This window comes from Choloepus didactylus, chromosome 1 (genome assembly GCF_015220235.1).
Source record: "Choloepus didactylus isolate mChoDid1 chromosome 1, mChoDid1.pri, whole genome shotgun sequence".
NCBI classification, from domain to species: Eukaryota; Metazoa; Chordata; class Mammalia; order Pilosa; family Megalonychidae; genus Choloepus; species Choloepus didactylus.
In genome coordinates this window covers 235,341,565-235,362,733 of record NC_051307.1, presented here as the reverse complement: position 1 = coordinate 235,362,733, position 21,169 = coordinate 235,341,565, and the positions used below count along the sequence as shown (strand labels likewise).

The 21,169-nt window shown below is 36.1% G+C and overlaps 1 pseudogene; it reads left to right on the top strand.

The window, feature by feature from the left end:
* Positions 1 to 7,470: 7,470 nt before the first annotated feature.
* On the top strand, positions 7,471 to 8,776 carry LOC119527091 (annotated as a pseudogene).
* The last annotated feature ends 12,393 nt before the right edge of the window (positions 8,777 to 21,169 follow it).

The following is a 21,169-nucleotide window of genomic DNA, read 5'->3' as shown; positions in this document are numbered from 1 at the left end:
AAGAACTCGATTAACTATCTAACCTGAAGGATAGAGTACCCCAAAAATCCAACCACAAACAACTCTGCATAATCTTTTCCTTTAAAAACCTTTGCCTGAAAACATCAAGGTAGGACATGATTTGGGTTGCTACCTGAATCTGCACTCCCCAAACTGCAACTCTAAGATCCCAAATAAATGCCTTTATTGCCTTGCAGTTTCATTTATTTCTAGGTTGATAACTGACTTTAAAACGTCCATTTGTATTAACTTTTTTCATATGAAAATTTAATGGGCATGCCTTAGTTATTCAGAGAGGCAAATGCCTATAAAAATGTGGGTTAATCATGTAGTGGCTATGATGAGTTTCTTTTTATTACTACTCTAATAACTGCAAACTTTAACTGGTACCAACAATTATATTGCTATTAATGCCTATTTTATTTATTAGAAGTTGAGGAACATCTAAGCAACTAGCTTGAATACATTTCCCCCCCTTTGGTAATGATAAGCTTTCTTATTTGCCTTCCTCCCATCTGGTTTGCTTTAATAGAATGATAAAGAAACAAGTATAACAGATTTAATTATGTGCACCATGTTTCTCAGACTGATAGATAGTGTTCTAATGAAGACACTTTCAAGCTCACACTCTCAACGTTGCTTAAGATTTAGTTATAGAAAAAGCCTTTTTTCATTCTGAACTTCCTGACATAGATTCCAATGATTCCAAGAAAAAAATACCTCTTAAAATGGTTGAAATAATATAGCAAATTTTAAAAAACAATTATAATAGCTCATATTTACTGATGCTTACTATATGCTAGGCACTATGATAAAACAATTTAAATGTTCTTTCATTTGAACCCCACAACATTCCTGAGAAGGTATATACTCTGTTATTTTTCCCACTTTACAGATGAATGAACCCCAGAAGTGACTTCCTAGTGGTAGGGGCCTTATTGTATTGTGTGATCCCACCTTCTTGAACATTATGGATTGGACCTGGGAAAATAGCTGATCCAAGCAGGACCAATCAGATTCTACCTCTACAGGGGCTATTATGAGTTAATTACTATCTGCAGTTGGCTGGAATCTCCCTATCCCACAGACAGAGAAGCAGATAAAGCTCGCTGTTAAGAGGGCAGAATGAAGCAGAGATGGGAAAGAGTGTGGAGAGAGGCGTGAGAGAAGCTTCTATGGTGCTTCATCTGTTTGCAGAACCTGTTCCCACTCCACTCCTAACCACAATGCCTACCCTTGGGATCTGTGTGCCTTATAATAAATTCCCCTTTGTGCCTTAAGCTTTGGAGGAGGATTTTAATCCTATTTAAATACATTCATTAGTGTTTCCTTCAATTCATCTGAGAATTAACAGGCGATGATTTAATCAGAAACCTTAGCATGTCCAACCAATTGTCAACACTAAGAGTAGAGAAGTAAGGAACAGATTGGTCAGAAGCAACACTTTACAAAATGAGGACATCATCAGGGGTCGTGCCTATTTTTTCACAGTTTCTCTTAGATTGAAATCATTTTCTCAGCCTTAACTTACACCCTTTGAAAAATGCATCAACATAGCAACATTAAGTATTAATAACCCCCTGAAATCTGATATTCAAGACACTAGGCTTTTTAGATGCATTTTTCCCCAATCTAACAAAAAATAAAAACTTGCATACTTATACACACACACACATATATTCACAAAGTTTCTACCAATGAGGCACATTTTTGAGCATTTGCCATGAATAACCACTCTAGGTTAATTTTACTCTGATTACATGCTGTACTTTTCCTCTATAGCACTTATCACAGCTGTAATAAAATAATTTTATGCAATTTATCTATTTCTCATCTGTCATCCCTGCTAGACTATAAATTCGTTGCAAGTGGACTACATTTGTCTAGAGCAATAATTGGCAATGAGGGGACATTCAGGAAATTTTTAATTAATAAATAATCCTCTCTCCATCCTTATCCCATTTTTCAGGAAATCAAAGAAGCTAAGAAACTTGCCAATGTTTACATAGCTAATACCAGCAAAACGATGTTGAAATCCAGCTCTTTCAGACTCTAATATACATGCTCCTTCCACTTCACTTTCACTGTCATCCTAGAAATGTCCATTTGTCTTTTTTAATTACATGATATCTCACTTTTCAATGGCTGTAATATTTCAAAAGCCATTTAGAAATGTTGAATGTAACATAATATTCTCAGCAATAAAAGCAACATTGTAAAAAAATTCCTATTGTCTCATGTCCAAAATAAAACTCCATTATGTTAATGCCTAAATATAGAGAGCAAGAATTAGATATGGTACAAGACACCTTTACTGTACAGATTTGCTTGAAGCATCTTTTTAAATCCTCTTTTAATGCAGGAATAGTTAATTTAGGTTGATATTAAAACCAGTCTCTGAACATGCCTTACAGCAAGGCTGAGAAGTGGAAATGAATAGGGGTGTTTTCCCTCAAGTCCCCCTCCAGTAAATACTCTTCCTCCCTTCCCCAACTTCTGTTATTTTAGGTGTATCTGAGGTGTAGATAAGGGAAGTGGACAAAATGGCAAGGACTACGAGGAAGTTAATGGTAGGAATAAATGGAATGGAAAGCAGAAATATTAAAATACAAAGAAACATTGTACAAGACCTTGAACAAGAACACCAGAGTTCAAACACTGGCAACATATAGGATAGATGCCAAATACTATTTGACCTAGTACATTGTATTTTAAAAATAATTTTAAATACCCAATATTCATAAATAGCTGATTTAGCATAAACTTTTTTATTTCTTATTTCTCTTGAAAATTTCTGGATCGTCTTGCATTGTACACATACTCTCCAATGTGCCATATTCCCCACCATTCACTCCCTTTCACTCCACACTTTATTCACTATTAATACCAGCTGAACTATGTGTAATTCCATTTTGTGATCCTCCAGTCTGATTTCAGAACTCTTTACCCCATACTCTCAAAAATCCAGCTACATTGGTCTCCTTTCAGTTCAATGATTCATTAAACTTCTTCAAATCAATCAAATTTAACAAATTTTTTGTTTAAAAAAAAAATGGAGGCCACTCTACCTCTCTCTTAGCTGAGCCAAATTGGCAGGTAAAATCACTGCCCTCCCCACTACGTGGGATCTGACACCCAGGGGAGTGAATCTCGCTGATAATGTAGAATATGACTCCCAGGGAGGAATCTAGACCCAGCATCGTGGGATGGAGAACATCTTCTTGACCAAAAGGGGGATGTGAAAGGAAATGAAATAAGCTTCAGTGGCAGAGAGATTACAAAAGGAGCTGAGAGGGTCACTCTGGTTGGCACTCTTAACGCACAACATAGACAACCCTTCTTAGGTTCTAATGAACAAGAATAGCTAGCAGTAAATAACTGAAACTATCAAACTACAACCCAGAACCCACGAATCTTGAAGATGATTGTATAAAAATGTAGCTTACGAGGGGTGACAATGTGATTGGGAAAGCCATATGGACCACACTCTCCTTTGTCTAGTTTATGGATGGATGAGTAGAAAAATGGGGGGAGGAAAAAAACAAACAAACAAACAAACAAACAAAAAAGGCACTCAGTGTTCTTTTTTACTTTAATTGTTCTCTTTCACTTTAATTTTTATTCTTATTATTTGTGTGTGTATGTGGTAATGAAAATGTCAAAAATTAATTTTGCTGATGAGTGCACAACTATATAATGGTACTGTAAACAACTGAATGTACGCTTTGTTTTGTATGACTGCATGGTATGTGAACATATCTCAATAAAATGAATTAAAAAAAAAGGAGGCCACTCTAGACTTTTTAAGCAGAAAGATACAGAATTTAGGGATTAGAGACAAACACTTGTGAAGGGAGCAAAGGAAAATTGCTACTAGCATGGAGGAAATCAGGAAGTGGAGGGATTACAGAAAAGCAACACAACTGATCCCAGCTGCCTTCGGTACAGAATGGGTGAGCCTCAGGAGGATATTTAGTGTCTACTGGAAAACCTCTCATCTGAAGTCCGTCCACACCTACACCCTGGCCACTGTCACTGCCGGAGCACAGTGAAATCCTCCTTCTTTTTTTTATTCAAATCTCACACAAGTACCTCTCATTGTTGAAATCTAATGGAAGTCCTGCTGGAAAGGTAGTCTAGGAAAATGAGTATCAGTGAAACTGAACACTAAAAAATAATATCCAGCACAACCTCTCTGGGCCTTTATACACACTGTTCCTTCTGCATGGAACATACCTGTTCTAGTTTGCTAATGCTGAGCAAATGCAAAACACCAGAAATGGATTGGCTTTTACAAAGAGGGCTTATCTGGTTACACAGTTACAGTCTTAAGGCCATAAAGTGTCCAAGGTAATGCATCAACAATCAGGTACCTTCACTGGAGGTTGGCCAGTGGCATCCGGAAAACCTCTGTTAGCTGGGAAGGTATGTAGCTGGCGTCTGCTCCAAAGTTCTGGTTTCAAAATGGCTTTCTCCCAGGACATTCCTCTCTAGGCTGCAGTTCCTCAAAAATGTCACTCTTAGTTGCTCTTGGGGTGTTTGTCCTCTCTTAGCTTCTCTGGAGCAAGAATCTGCTTTCAACAGCCGTCTTCAAACTGTCTCTCATCTGCAGCTCCTCTCTCAGCTTCTGCACATTCTTCAAAGTGGACCTCTTGACTGTAGTTCCTCTTCAAAATGTCACTCACAACTGCACTGAGTTGCCTCTGCCCATCAGCTCATTTATATGGTTCCACTGATCAAGACCCACCCTAAATGGGTGGGGCCACGCCTCCATGGAAATTATCTCATCAGAGTTATCACCTACAGCTGGGTGGGGCACATCTCCAAAGAAACACTCAAAGAAATCTAATCAAAACTGATAACATCTGCCCACACAAGATTACATCAAAGATAATGGCGTTTGGGGGACACAGTACATTCAAACTGGCACAACACCCTCCCTCCCTATCCATACCCCAAATCTGGTTAAATGTGGAGGAGAGCACTTCTGCGATAGTAGGTAAGGAACTCTGAAAACCTGATACTAGATGAAAGCAATGAGAACACTGGGGGGAAATATCAAAATCAATTTTTTTAACCAAAAATGTGAAACAATCCAAGGAGAGTTTATTCAAGAAAAAAGGCTGAATCTCATTTTTATTTAAAAAAAAAAAAGTGATCATTGTGGCATTTTAACTTGCCCTATTCCCATCCTGCTATGCCCAGCTCCACAGAAGCATTGAAAGTCAACAGCCTCGCAATAGTGGTATCCGTAAAAACCAGCAGCCTGGCAGCCCCTGGACAGACATAACAGGAACGAGCCTCTCCAGAAGCTCCTTGGAAACCCCGACTAACATGGCTTGCATTTATTTGACCTGTCTTTCCCCTGGAGCATTTGTCAAAACCCATGAACATCACTTGCTTAACATCACATCTAATCAATGCGGAGATACCAGTTGGGACAATCAAGAAACAGACCAAAAATATTTAAAGGAAAAGTAGGAGAAAGAGATATCCAGAAGAGGCTTTGAAAAGCTCCATCATATTCCTGGGAATCCTGAAGGCCACGTGCATGTGCATGGCTGTGCACTTGCCCAGGAAAGACCTGAGAAGGCGCTAATCTCTCCACCTCTGGATAAACTTGAGGTTCTGCACAAGCAAGAACTCAAGTCTAAATCAGAATTGTACACTGCCTGCCTGAGCATTGAAGGAATGGCTCAGCACAAACCCAAAGCTCACTGGTAAAAGTTAAGAGGCTTATGGGATCCAGGCATGTAAGAAAATTTCTCTCTGTCCAGTCATTAGCTGACCACTAAGTTAACCAAGCAGAGATATCTGTCAGTGGCTGCACATAAAAAGGAAAATGTTCTTTACATAATTATTCAGGAAAGTCACTAAATAAACAAACAGCATCAACAGCAACAAAGCCTGGGTGTGGGATGGGGAGGGCAGAGCTTATTTCTAGAGTGGCCAAATAATGTTTTTTAAAATGTCTGGTTTTCAATAAAATTTAGAGAACATGCAAAGAAACAGGAAAGTATAGGTCCCACACACAGGGGTAGGGGGAGGAGCTGTCACTGATAACTGTCCCTGAGGAAACTCAGATATTGGATTTATTAGAGAAGACTTTAAATCACCTATTACAAATTTATTAATATTTTCAAAGAAATTCAAGGAAACCATGTCTGAAGAAGTCAAGTATAAGAATGATGTCTCACCAAATAAAGAATAACAATAAAGAGAGAGAATTTTTAAACATAAACAAATTCTGGAATTGAAAAATATAATGATAGTGGACTAAAGAGACTCAATAGCAGATGTGAACTGCAGAAGAAAGGAACAATGAACTTTAAGTCAGATCAACTGAGAAGCGTAAAAAAAAAAAAGAGAGAGAAGAAAAATGAGCAGACCCAGAGACCTCTGGAACACTGTCAATCATAAGTAATAAAAGTAACATAATAAAACTAAAACAAAAGTAACATAATAAAGTAACAGACAGAGAGGACATGGACAAAGGCAAAGAAAGGATATATGAAGAAACAATGACAGAAAAATGACCAGATTTGAGAAAACCTTTAATCTACATTTCCCAGAAGCTCAAAGGACTCCTGATAGTATTAACATCAAGAGATTCACTCCTAGAAACATTATAATCAAACTCAAAAGACAGAGACAAGAGAGAATCTTGAAAACAAGAGAGAAATAACTCATGCACAAGGGATCCTCCATGTAATTTACGGTTGATTTTATTTTAGACACCATGGACACAAGAAGGCAATGGTATGATATAGTTAAAAGACTTAAACAAGAATTCTATATTGAGCAAAATTAATTTTCAAAATGAAGGAGAAATCAAGACAATCCCAGATAAACAAAAATTGAGAGGACTCATACTTATCAGAACTGCCCTACAAATAATACTAAAGGAAAGCCCTCAGGCCCAAATGAAAGGACACTAGACAGTAACTCACATACACATAAAAAAGTAAAGGCCAAAAAAAAAAAAACAAAAAAAAAAAAAAAAAGTAAAGGCCACCACTAACTATAAATTCTTATATAAATATAAAAGACAGTAAAAATGTACTTTCTGTTTGTAGCTCTTTTCTTCTCCCATCTGATTTTAAAAGAAAACTGTGTAAAGCAATATTTATAAAACTCTGTTGACTGACTTTTAAAGATTTAATTTGTTGACAATGATAGTTCAAAGGAGAGGGTAACGGATGGAGCTACAGAGGATCAAACTTTTTGCATACTATTAAAGTTAAGTCAGTATTGCTCCTAACTAGATTGTTATCAATTTTGATGTTAATTGTAATCCCCAGAAAAACCAGTAATAAAATTACTCTGAAAATATATATAATATGAAACAACAACAAAGGAATTAAAATGATACACTAAAAGCCATTGCGGTACCTTGGGCTCCATAGAGACACTGCAGGGCAAGGGTGAGCCGGCAGTGTTGGGTGAGTGTGCCTCACAGACACAACATAACTGGACGTGGGCAAAGGGGACCCTAAGAAGCTGAGAGGCAAAATGTCATCATGTGTGTTCTTTGTGCAGACTTGCCGGGAGCAACACAAGAAGCACCCAGATGCTTCGGTCAACCTTTCAGGGTTTTCTGAGGCATGCTTAGAGAGGTGGAAGACCATCCCTTCAAAACAGAAAGGAAAATCTGAAGACATAGCCAAGGCAGACAAGGTCCACTATGAAAGAGAAATGAAAACCTATATACCTCCTACATGGGAAACAAAAAACAAGTTCAAGGATTCCAATGCACCCATTGCTTTTCTGAGTAGGTGAAAGGGCCAGCTCATGGCAAATCATCTGTACAACACCTGTGAAATGTTAAATTTCTCACTCCAGCTGCCCTGAGTAAGGCTCATCAGTCCGAAAACCTGATGTGCAGAGTGTGTGTCTCTGGGACTTGGGGAAGAGAAAAGGAGAAGTGGCCTTGGATCAGACTGAAGATCCAGCCAGGACGAAGGTCCAAAAGATCCTAAATCTATCAGACAAAAAGTAAAGGAATGATTTGATTGAAACAAACAGAGCTTACCACCATAGCTGCCTTGCTCATAGCTTTCATAAAGCAGGGGTGGGGGTATTCTGTCCTTGAGTGTGCCTGGAAGGCAATGACTTTCCTCATGGGCTAGTAGATTTAGTGAAATGGCAAAACTAGGGAGCAATCAAACCAGCTCTTAAGGCCTTATTTCTTAAAGTACATCTGGGTGACAGGCAATGTCCCTACAATCCTGTGAGCCTTAAAACCACTTCTCTTCTCGTTTATAATAAACTTTGCGTATCTGTCAACAACAGCAAAAAAATCCTAGTGCAATATTACAATAGTCTTCAATAATCAAATAGCCCAAAATTGCAGCCAAGCCAATTCTCACCATAGACAACATATTTGGGATTCTCCATGGGTGTTCATACAGGCCCTTAGGTCTTTTTCTTGTTTTGTTCTGAGTATCATCCAAAAAATCAAAGGCGAACATCCTGGCCTATCTATTGGTGATGTTCAAAGAAACTGGGAGAAATGTGAAATAATACTGCTGCAGAGGACAAGCAGCCTTATGAAAAGAAGGCTGCCAAGCTGAAGGAGAAACAGAGAAAGGATATTACTACATACCAGGCTAAAGGAAAGCCTGATGTGGCCAAAAAGGGAGCTGTCAAGGCTGAGAAAAGCAAGAAAAAGAAAGAGGAGGAGGAGGAAGAGGAAGAAGATGAAAATGAAGAAGACGACAATGAAGAACATGATGAAAAAGTTGGTTCTAGTGCAGTTAGTTTGCCTTGTCTATAAACCATTTAAGCCCCCCGTACACAACTCATTCTTTCTAAAGAAAAAAAATTGAATTGTAAGGCTCTATAAGATTCATTTTTAAATCGTACAGTGTCTTTTTATATATAGTAAACACACTACAGAACATGTCTTTAGATAGCCCTGCCTTGGTAGTCTTTTCAATAGCCACTAACCTTGCCTAATACAGTATGGGAGCTGTAAATTGGCAAGGAAATTTAAAGCAGAAATCAGTTGGTGCACAGCACAAATTAGTTATACATGGGGATGGTAATTTTTTCATCTTCAATTCTCTCTGATGCAGCTTATCCGAAATAATTGTCATTCTATTAACTGAATACCACTCTGTAATTGAAAAAAAAGGTTCAGCTGTTTTTGTTGACATTCTGAATGCTTGTAACTAAAGACAATTGTTTTTATTAGTGTTGCCCTTTATAGGTCTGAAATTATTCTTCTTGAGGAGAAACTAGTCTTTTGCTTTTGCCCATTTTGAATCACATGATATTATGAATGTTCATCTTTTCACATAGTTCACTGATAAAAAGCTTTCATCTACACAGTCGTGATGGGGGTAATAAAATTGAATTGTGATTAATATACTGATACACTAGACAACATCTATTTAACATAAAAGAGGCAGTAATGGGGAAATTGGAGAATAAAAAGACATGACACGTAGAAAACAAACAGAAAAATGGCAGCCATAAATCTTACCTTATCAGTAATTAAATTAAATGTAAATGATTTAATGCTCCAATCAAAAGACAGACACTGGAAGAATGGATATTTTTTAAAATGAGCCAACTATATGCTGCCCAAAAGTAACACACTTTAGCTTCAAAGACTCAAATGGATTGAAAGTAAGTAGAAAGAAAAACATACCATGCAAACAATAAAAAAAGACACATGAAGTGGTTCTACTGATCTCAGAAAAAAATAGACTTTAAGAAAATAATTGCTACTAGGGATAATCCATCATGAAGACAAATGTAAATACATATGCACATAACGAGAAAGATATAGATATGTAAACAAAATACATAAAACAAAAACAAGGAATTGAAGGGAGAAATAGATAATTCAACAATAATACCAGGAGACACCAATACTCCACTTTCAATAATGGATAGAACAAATAGGCAAAAGAATAATAAGGAAACAGAAGACCTGAACAACACTATAAATCAAATTGATATAAAAAGCACCTATAGAACACTCCACGCAGCAACAGCACATTGTTAAACCATAAAAAAAGGCTCAATAAATTTTAAAGTATTTAAATCATAAAAAGTATCTTCTCTGAACACAATGGAATGGAATCAGAATTTGATAACAGAAGGACATGTGGGAAATTCAAAAATATGTGGAAATTAAACAACACCTTCCTTAAATGACCAATGGATCAAAGAAGAAATAACAAAGGAAATTAGAAAATAGTTTGAAAAGAATGAAAATGAAAACACAACAACCCAATACTTCTGGGATGTAGTAAAAGCAGTGCTTAGATGGACATTTATTGTGGTAAACATCTATATATATATTTTTTAAAAATGTTCTGTAATAAATAACCTATCCTTCCACCTTAAATAAAATAGGAAAAGAAGAGCAAACTAAACCCAAAGCAATCCAAAGGAAGAATAAGATAAACATTAGAGTGGAAATTAATGATACTGGAGTGGAAATAAATAAAATATAGAACATATAAAAGAGATAATCAATTAAACCAAAAATTAGTCTTTTTAAAAGATCAACAATTTGACTGTCCAAAAAAAAGGAAACCTCAAAGTACTATAAACAGAAATGAACAAAGGAAAATTATTATTGGCTTTACAGACATAAAAAATGATTATAGAGAATATAATTACTACATGCCAACAAACTAGACAATCCAGATAAAATAGAAAAAAATTTAAAAGACAAAAACTACAGAAATTGACTCAAGAAAAAATAAAAAAATCTGAATAGATATATAACAATTAAAAGATTGAATTAGTAATCAAAAAAGCATCACACAAAGAAAAGCCCAGTCCCAAATTGCTTCACTGGTGAATTCTGCCAAATACATAAAGAAGAATCAATATCTATCTTTCACAAACTCTTAAAAAAAAAAAAAAAACAAAAAAAACATTTCTATGAGGCCACTATTACCCTGATACCAAAACCAGTTAATAAAAATCAGAAGAAAACTACAGACCAATATCCCTTATGAATGCACATAAAAAATCCTCAAAAAATACTAGCAAACCCAGTCCAGCAGCATGTAAAAAGGATTACACACCAAGGGATATATCTCAAAAATGCAAGGCAAATTCAATGTAAAAGAATCAATCAATATAATACATCACATTAATAGAACAGAGGATATAAACCACATGGTCTTCCCAACAGATGCAGAAAAAGCATTTGACAAAGTCCAACACTTTTATAATATGAACAGTCAACAAACTAGGAACAGAAGGACACTTCCTCAGCTTGACAAAGGCCACATATGAAAACCCACACCTAACATACTTAATCGTGAAAGACTAAAAGCTTTTCCCCTAAAATCAGTTACAAGACAAGGATACCCCTCTCACCATTTCTATTCAACATTATAGTGGAGTTACTAGCCAGGGCAACTAGGCAAGAAAAAGAAATAAAGGCATCCAAATTGTGTGAAAGCAGAAGTAAAACTACCCCTATTCACAAATGAGATTATCTTGTATATATAACATTTTAAGGAATCCACAATAAACTATTAGGATAAATAAGAAAGTTCAACAAAGTTGTTTGGGTACATGGTCAACGTACAAAAATTGCTGTGTTTCTAAGCACCAACAGTGAACAATTCAAAAATGAAATTATGAAAATAATTCCATTTACAATAGTATTGGTAAGAATAACAGGAACAATTTTTTAAAAAGGAGCACAAGGCTTATATCTGAAATCTATAAAATAGTGCTGAAAGAAATTGAAGAAGACCTAAATAAATGGAAAGGTATCTCACATTCATGGATCAGAAACTTAATATTGTTAAGATGGCAATACTCTCCAAAATGATCTACAAATTCAGTAGCATCACTATGAAAACCCCAGCTGCCTTTTTTTGCAGAAATTGCCAAGCTGATCCTAAAATTCATATGTAAATGCAAGATACCCCAAATAACCAAAACCAATCTTGAAGAAGAAAAACAGGGTTAGGAGATTCACATTTCCCAATTTCAGAACTTACAAAATGAAAATAACTAAAGTGTGACGCTGGCATGAGAATAGACATACGGAGCAATGGAACAGAACTGAGAGACCAGAAAGTAACTCTGGCATCAACTGCTTTCTGATAGAGGCACCAAGACAATCAATAGGGAAAATGGTGCTCAGACAACCAGATATACATGTGCAAAAACATTAAGTTGGACCATACCTCATACCATATACAAATGTTAACTAACACTGGATCATTGATACCATGTAAAAGGTAAAACTATAAAACTCTTAGATGAAATCATAGGAGTAAATCTTTATGACCTTGGTTAGGCAAAGGTTTCTGAGATATGAGATTAAGTGCACAAGCAATCAAAGGAAAAATATATAGATTAATTAGACTTCATCAAAATAAAAAAAACCTTGTTCATCAAATAACGCCTTCAAAAAAGTGAAAAGACAACACACAGACTGAAAGAAAATAATTTCAAATTATAGATCTGATGAGGGATTTGAATCCATAATATATAAAGAATACTTATAATACTTACAAGTCAACAATCAAAAGAAAAATAATACAATTTTTAAATGGCAAAGAATTTGAATACACAATTCTCCAAAGAAGATGAACAATTGCCAATAAGCAGTGTTCAACGTAATTGGTCATTAGGAAAATGCAAATCAAAACCACAGTAAGATACCACTTCATACCCACTAGGACAGCAAAAAATTAAAAAAAAAAAAAAAAAAAAAAAAAACCAGCAACAAAAACAGACAGTAATAGGTGTTAGCAAGGATTAGGAAAAATTGGAACCCTGAGACATTACTGGTGAGATGGTAAAATGGTGCACCCACTTTGGAAAACAATTTGGTACTTCTCAAAAGGTTAAACATACAATTACCATATGATCCAACAATTGCAATCCTAGGCATATATTTCAGAGAAGTGAAACATATGTCCACACAAAAACTTGCACACAAATGTTTATAGCAGTGTTATTCATAATAGGCAAAAAATGCAAACAATCTCAATATCCATCAACTGAAATGGATAAACAAAATGCACAATATCCATACAATGGAATATTATTTAATAATAAAACCATACAATGGAATATTACTGAACAATAAAAAGGAATGAAGAACTGACGAATTGTATGATTCCAGTTATATAAAATATCCAGAATAGGCAAATCTATAGAAACAGAAAGTAGATTAGTTGTTGCCAAGGGCGAACTACTCCCTTTGTAACATTTATCACAATTGCAATTAAAAATTATTTTTATAATATATTGCTTAATGTCTGTCTTCTCTGGTACACTGTGAGCTTCACAAGTGCAGAGAGCAAGTCCACCTTTCTCACACCTGTAATACCCAGGCTAGTTGAAGAAGGAAGGGAAATAAGGAGTAAACGAGAGAGAGAGAAAAAGATGGAGGGAAGGACGGAGAAAGAGAGGAAAAGAGGGTAGAAAGAGAGAGGAATTTTCCCCTCGGTTTGTTTTGCCCTCGAGCTCAACACATTGACAAGTTTCCCTGTACTCCTCAAATCATGAGTTGTGTATTTCAAAAAAAGGGGTTATATATTCCAAAAAGAATACAGAGATGGAGTAGGAGAGCCAAGAATGACTAGAAAGATTTAAAAATAACTCCTGCAAGTATCCAACTGAATCTTCTCTGGTTTAAAAAAAAAAAAAATGCACACACATATATACTGGTACATTGTTTCTGAAGGAAGTATTCTTTCTTAATATTGTATAAAATGATGACACATATATACCAGCACATTGTTTCTGATGCAAGTATTCTTCCTACATGTTGTATAAAAATGATGAAGCCACAAGTGCAGAAATGTTTTAAATTGATATATTCAAAGACTTCTGCATTGCTGCCAACCATCTAGATTTTTTGTAGTCTGTATGCAACAAGCTATTAAAATGTTCATAAGTATATAAAGTAAGGATGCACCGTCCACTTCTTCAAAAGCATTTACAGGGTTTCAAAATAGTAGTATATTTATAAATTAAAGATTTGCTAAGAAGTTAACAGAAAAAACTATAGCAGTTACAAAGGACTTAGAATTCTGGAAAGACTGTTATATGCCCTCTGTACAGTGACCACAAAATTCCACATAGTAGGAATGTGGTAAGTATTTCTTGAATGAATGAGACAGGCAGACCCTCTCACCCTTGTTGACACTGCTCCATGCATTGACATTCTTCTTCCCAAGTCAGTTCAGTCTCACCACTCTTATTGAAAACATCCCTTCCAACAACCTCTTAAATTTTGCTCATGGTATTTCCATCACCTGGAACACCTTCCCCCTTCCTCACTTATCTTTTTTTTTTCCAAAAATTTTTATTTAGAAATACCTCACTTATCTTTTAATTCTACCAATCCATCAAAGACCAGTGCAAATGTCAGTATGGCAAGCCCAATGCTGACCACTCTGGTTTATAAGGTCTTTAAAGCTCTGCCCTCGCTTACAATGCACCTATTGTCTGCTATCCTCCAAATTAGCTGGAGCATACTTTTAAAATCTAGATGCCCAGGACCCATTTTAAAACTACTCAGTCAGTATGCAGGTTTGCAGATCTGTGTCTTTTAAAGCTTCCCACTCACGTGCAAACCTTGGAAACCATTTTCTTCTACCATATAATCTTGTACTTTAGAGGATATTTACTTGGGGCTGCTTTTAAAACATTTTACTGTGTGAAATATAAGCAATTAGAGGATAGACGTGATACAATCCTCAGCACAAACCAGGATCAGAAGCATCACTGGATTTATGGACTGAGTAGCATTGTACTGACATTGCACACCATGTCTCATGGCCCGTGTATTTTTAATCTCTATGCCAAACCCAGGGTCTGCCATAGAATTTAGAATAGGATGGATGCTGGATAAGCACTTGATGAATCAAAATGAATAAAAAAGGAGTAATTCTGATGCCCATGCTATGATTAATAAATGGCCACATAATCTTACTTTATTTCTAAATCTCAATTCATAATCTCTGTGATATTTCTGCAATGATACAATTTTGAAAAATACACTTGGAAAAATTAGGAACATAGAGCCAGAGAATTTGAATGGAGGAAACTTCAATCAACTAGTTTAACTGCTTTATGTAATAGAGTAAAAATTAAGAGGTTTAGTGATTGTCCAAGATCACATGACCAACTACAAGCAGACCAGGGATTCGAAACTGGAGTTACCAAATCATGCATTGCTGGGAACTCTTGCTCTCTCTACAACACTTGCAGATCTCCTAAGAGATCTCAGAAATAACTCTCTGGCTCCTCTTCCACAGGGATCCAATCATGCTTAAAACAGGCTGAGAAATCTGTCTTGCAGAACTGTGCCAGCTTGGAAGGTGTTTGCCACAGGCAGCAGTTCAGTGTTTCTCCTTAATTGCTGTTCTACACGGTCAAGCCATGGCTGTTATCAGGAGGAAAACGAATGTTTATGCAGCTGGTTTGTTCTTTGGGTGCACTTTACAAGCAATAAATGGAATTATGAAGATTGTTACCAACTTCACAGGAAAGCTAACCAGTTCAGTTGTACTTCGCATCTCTTCTCATCTCTTCTCAAACACAAATGTCTTACTACATAATTCTTTGGAATTCAGGGGAACTAACTTCCTCTTACCCCCACCCCCCTACCCCCCAACCCCTGGAGAAAAGATTCAAAGCACTAGGTGATTTAATACTACTTGCTAAAATAAATTTGAACACTTTTTTTTTTTTTGCTTCTGTGACTTTCACTGGCAAAATCTTAGTACTTTTCTGAACTTTCAGATTCTTAACAACTCTACTCAAATACACAGGCACACAGATATTACCTCCTATAATTTAACTATAGATTTATTTCAGAACAGACTAGTAATAGTACATTTCCCCCATAGTTCCAATGGCCTTTTGACCTTTTGGCAATATGGCCCTCCTAACACTCTGGGTTAAAAAAGAAACTAAGTGAAGTTTGAGGTTACTTAGATATATACCACAGACTTTTTTTTTTTTAACTTAAATAGCCTTAGACATACAGAAAAGTTGCAAAAATAGTGCAACTATTTTGATGCAGAATTTCTATATACCACTCACCCAGCTTGCTCTTGTGTTAACAACTTACATAACCATAGTATGACTGTCAGATACAGGATATTAATATTGGTACACAATTACTAACTAAATACCTTATTTTATCAATTATTCCACAAATGTCCTTTTTCTGTTCCAGGATTCTATCTACAATCCCAAATTGCATTTGATTATTTTTCCTTAGGTTCCTACAGTCTACAGCAGTTCCCAAATCTTTCCTTGTTTTTCATGGCCTTAACACTTTCAAAGAGTATTGGTCAGTTATTTTCACAAATGACCCACAATTTGGGTTTGTCTGATTTTTTTTCTCATGATTGGAATGAGGTTATATATTTTACACACCATAGAATGCTGGTACATCCTTTTCAGTGCAGCATATCCAGGGGTTTGAGATACTCATATCTCTTATTATAGGTGATATTTACCTTAATTGGTTAAGTTGATGTCTGCCTGTTTTCTCCATTGCAGTTACTGTTTCCCTTGTTAGCTTGAAGTATCTTGGGGAAAATACTTTGACACTATGCAAATTCTGTTTCTCCTCAAGTTTTCACCCACTAATTTTAGCATCCATCAGTGGGTCCTGTCTGCAACAATTATTCCTGTAATGTCTGTCTAAAAGTGATTCTCAATTTCCCTCATTGCTTCTACATAATCGAATTCTGTAAGGGAAAAGCTGTCCCTTCTCCTCCATTTATGATTTAAGCAATTATTTATTTATATCAGTATGGTCTCATAAACATTTATTTATTCTATGGGTTATCACCCAGTGCTATCATTATTTATTTCCTGCTCAATTATTCCAACTTTAGCCTTTGGGTGCTCCTTCAGGTCACTCTTGTGTTCATTCAATAAGCCCTCATCTTCTTTTGAGCATTTCCTTACTATCTCTCTCCAGAGAATGTCCCAGTCTTATATATTCCCTGCCCCAGCCCTGAAATCAAACACTGTTCCAAGGAGCCATGGATCCTTTTATTGGGGAATGGTGTTTACATCTGGGCCCTAGGTGGGCTCCTTGCTACTGGGGTGCCCCTGCTTCTAGTCTTTTCAGAGAACAGAGCTAAGTGGATATAAGGATGTAAACTAACCTACACCATAGCACTCATCTATATTTCTGTGTCTACCTGTATATATAGTAAAAACCATGAGTTTACACCGGTAATTCAGATGCCAATTCTACTACTCACATAAAGTAGTTTCAGAAGTAACTAATACCTCTGGAAGAAGCATATTTACTAACTAGATTATAGTATTTACGCACAGCTCTTTTTTTTATTTAGCCTTGCAATATCCTATCAAGGTATTATATTCTAAACTTTCTTAGGGTAGTTCTTTTTATCCCTACCTCATTTTTATTATTCATTGGTAATGCTGATAGTTTCATTTGTTAATTCTGTATCCCATTTTGGGTTTCCCATACATCCTGATTGGTTCTAATTGTTGATCTGGGGTATGCATGAAGGGTTTATGCTACATTACTATAGTTCTAAGAGTCAAAAGCTATATAAAAAGAAATACCCAGAAAAGTGCCACTGCCACCTCACCCTTGCTATGTTTCCCATTCTCTCCTCATAGGTAACCAATCTCTTAAGTTGCTGGTTTACTTCCTTCATTTCTTTTGCTCAAATGAGTAAATACATGTGTGCTCTCTCACAATCCTTTATTTCTTGTGTGAAGGGTAGCATAAAAATAATATTCTTTTTGGCTCTTCCTTTTTCATTTAACAGTTATATCCTGGGACTCACTCCATGTCAGGTGATCAAGGTCTTCCTTAATTTTGCTTACAGCTGCATAGTACACCACTGTGTAGCTAAGTACCACAGCTTACTCAACCATCCTCCTATGTATGGGTGTTTAGGTTATTCACAATATTTTGCAATTACAGACAATATTGCAGTGAATAACCTTATGCAGATGTATTTTAATATTGTTAGAGATGAATTGGCACAGCAGAGCCTTAGGAGTATGATTGTTGGGTTGAAAGGTAAATGCATATGTATATATGTATTGTCAATTTTTCCTCCAGAAGGGATGTGCCAGTTGACATTCCCACCAACAATGTGTGAAACTGCTTGCTTCCCCACAATCTCACCAACAGAATGTGCCATGTTTTTTTTCATTTTTGCCAGCCTGATAAGTGAGAAATGATATCTCACTGTTGGTTGAATTTGCATGCATCTAATTATGAGTGAATCTGAACATTTTCCGTATGTTTGAGGGCCATTTTATCTCTATTTTTTTAATTGTCTATTTGTGTCTTTTTCTGACTTTTCTATTACATTTTTGTCCCTTGCCTCTAAATTTTAAGTTATTTTCATTTTAGGGACATCAGCCCTTTATCTGTGGTATACGTTATAAATATTTTTTTTCAATTTTCGATTGTATTTTTACCTGGTTTATGGTGTTACTGCGATGCAAAAATTTCATTTTTATGTAGTCAGCTTTATTAGTCTTTTCTTGTTTTGCCTCTGGATTTTGAGTTATAATTAGAAAGCCCTTTCTACACTAGGGTTAAAGAGAAATTCACCCATATTTTCCTCTAATGCTTACATGGTTTCATTTTTTACCATTAGATTCCTACTTTTTGGAGTTTATTCTTATGATGTGAGATATGGATTTATTTATCTATTTTGCAAATTGTTACTCAGGTGCCCAAGCACTGTTTATTTAAAGGCCCATCTCTATGCTAGTGATTTGAGATGCCACTTTCATCATATCCTAAGTTTTGTTATGTATGTGGGTCTAAATCTGGACTTTCTATTCCATTACTTCAGTCTATTAATCTATTCATGTGCCAGCACCATATTGCTCTATTACAGAGGTGTTATGTTTTCATGTCTATGGCCTGCTCCCCCTTCAGAGTTTTTACTTTTTCATTGTTTTCCTGGCTATTCATGCATCTTTGTTCTATACAAGCTTTAGTAATAACTTGTGTATGTCCATAAAAGAGCTTGCTGGCATTTTTATTGGGATTACATTGTACCCTTGACTATGAGTAGTACATTTGAAAGCATCTGAGAAACTGGGTATGGGTCCTGAGACTTGATTCCTAAAAAGAAAAATGGCCAAACGTTACAAAATATGTGAAAAATAAATTCTGATGATAAAATTAAAAACTGTCCACTCATCAAAATAAGGGGAAAGAAACTAAAGAAACCAATGTGGTTTTAAAAGGACCCCCTCTAGAGGTTAGCTTCTTTTTAATGTACTTTCAATGTCATGGAGTCTTACTGATTCTTTTTCCTTGGAAATGTCTTTGAATTGTTCCCGTCTTTTTGTATCCACTGCCATTGCCCTAATTCTACTCCTCAAGTTTTCTCTACTGCTCCCTGGCATGACACACCTAAGAGGTGTCCAATCATCTTCACAAAGTAATGGTAGTTATTCATCTAAAGCTTAAATCACATTCTGTTATGTCCCAGTTTATAACCCTACAATAACTCCCTGTTGCCTTCAGTAGACATTCCAATTTACTTAGCATGGCAATCAGTGCTCTTCATGATTTGACCTAGCCCAAATTTCTAGGTTCATTTTCCTCCTCTCCTGCCTCCAGCCCCCTTCAGTTATGTTACATTGCTCATCAGCATCCTCATAGACCATCACGCCTATTCCTTAAAGCCCATAACACTCCTGTCCTGACGGAATTTCCTGCTCATCCTTTAGGACTGAAACAGTTGACTCCTGGAATATGACTCTGATCTTCCCTCTGTGCAACACTGTATCATCCCTAGACCACGGGCCCCTAGAGGGAAGGTCCTATAACATTCATCCAGTCCTCAGTATAGGACCCAGCACATGTACAAAGTCACCAGGGCTTTGATGTATTGACAAAGGGGAGGCTACAGTGGCAGATAAACCCATAAAATTAACTTAGCACAGAGAAGTGTCAAAAAAGAAAAGTAGAAAATTAACTTAAGCTTGAGAAATACTTTAAGGATGACAAAGAAGAATTTTTAATGTATGTGTGGAACAGGAACAGTAAGACACAGCTATACTCCATGCTTGGAACCCTAGTGGAAATGATTAATACATGACTGTCCCAAAGCACAGAATGTAAATCCTAAACTTACTTGCATTTTCTTTACCACAGGGAACAGGGCCACTACTAACCTTTATTTACCATTTGTGCAAACTGGAAAAAAATCAGCCCGTTCTCTAGACACTTAACTACCTAATGGAAAATAGTCATAATAAATAGAACAAATATATTTTATTGCTACATATAATATATATTACATATTAACATGTAATTTATATAATTATAATAATATTACATAATGGTTTCATATTATCTGTACATATTATATGTAATAATATGTTAATGTGTAATATATAGTATATTACAGTACATATTAGTGGTATAAACTCATCCATGAGAAATCCATTGTGGATGACAACCCCTAGAGTTGTGCAAAGGACACCCTGCACAACCGTATCCCATAAAGGTAAAATAATTGCAGTTAAGAGGAACTAGAAGCCCAAGAGGGCAGAGGAGGTAGTATGTGGCTGGGAGATGAGGGCTCACAAACAAGAAACGCACACACAGGCATCTGAAAGCATGTATGGTTGATGCGGGTGCACTGTTAATAATCCCTGAAAGACTATGGGGAATGGTAGAACTTCCAGAGGAATAGAGAGAGCACTTTTTAATTTTAAAGAGAGACTATAGCCTAGGGATTGGTTTTGTGCAAAAATTCATGAGTGAAATATTTGAGATGGTTTGAGAGGATTCAGAAAGGGAAGTGAACCTCTCTAGAAGCCAACTACCTTCACTGCCTTTTTGATAAGGTGGCCACGCTCCCCTGCTCCTTTTCATTTAAACACTCAACAGATATGTATGGGAAGACCAGAGAAACGGCTTAGAGAGGTCTGGATTTCAGTCAACTGTTTCAGAATCCATCAGGATACATTTCTACCTACGATGAACGAATGAGCTAGTTATGAGTATAGGGACCCAAAGATACTTTTAAAAGTGTGGTCTCTTTACACATTGATATGAAAAGATCTGCAAGATGTGTTATTAATTGAAAATTAAACAGTCAAAGAGCATACATAATGCCATCACTTGTATGAGAGAGGAAGTATACATTTTTATCTGCTTGTAGATGCATAAAAACACCTC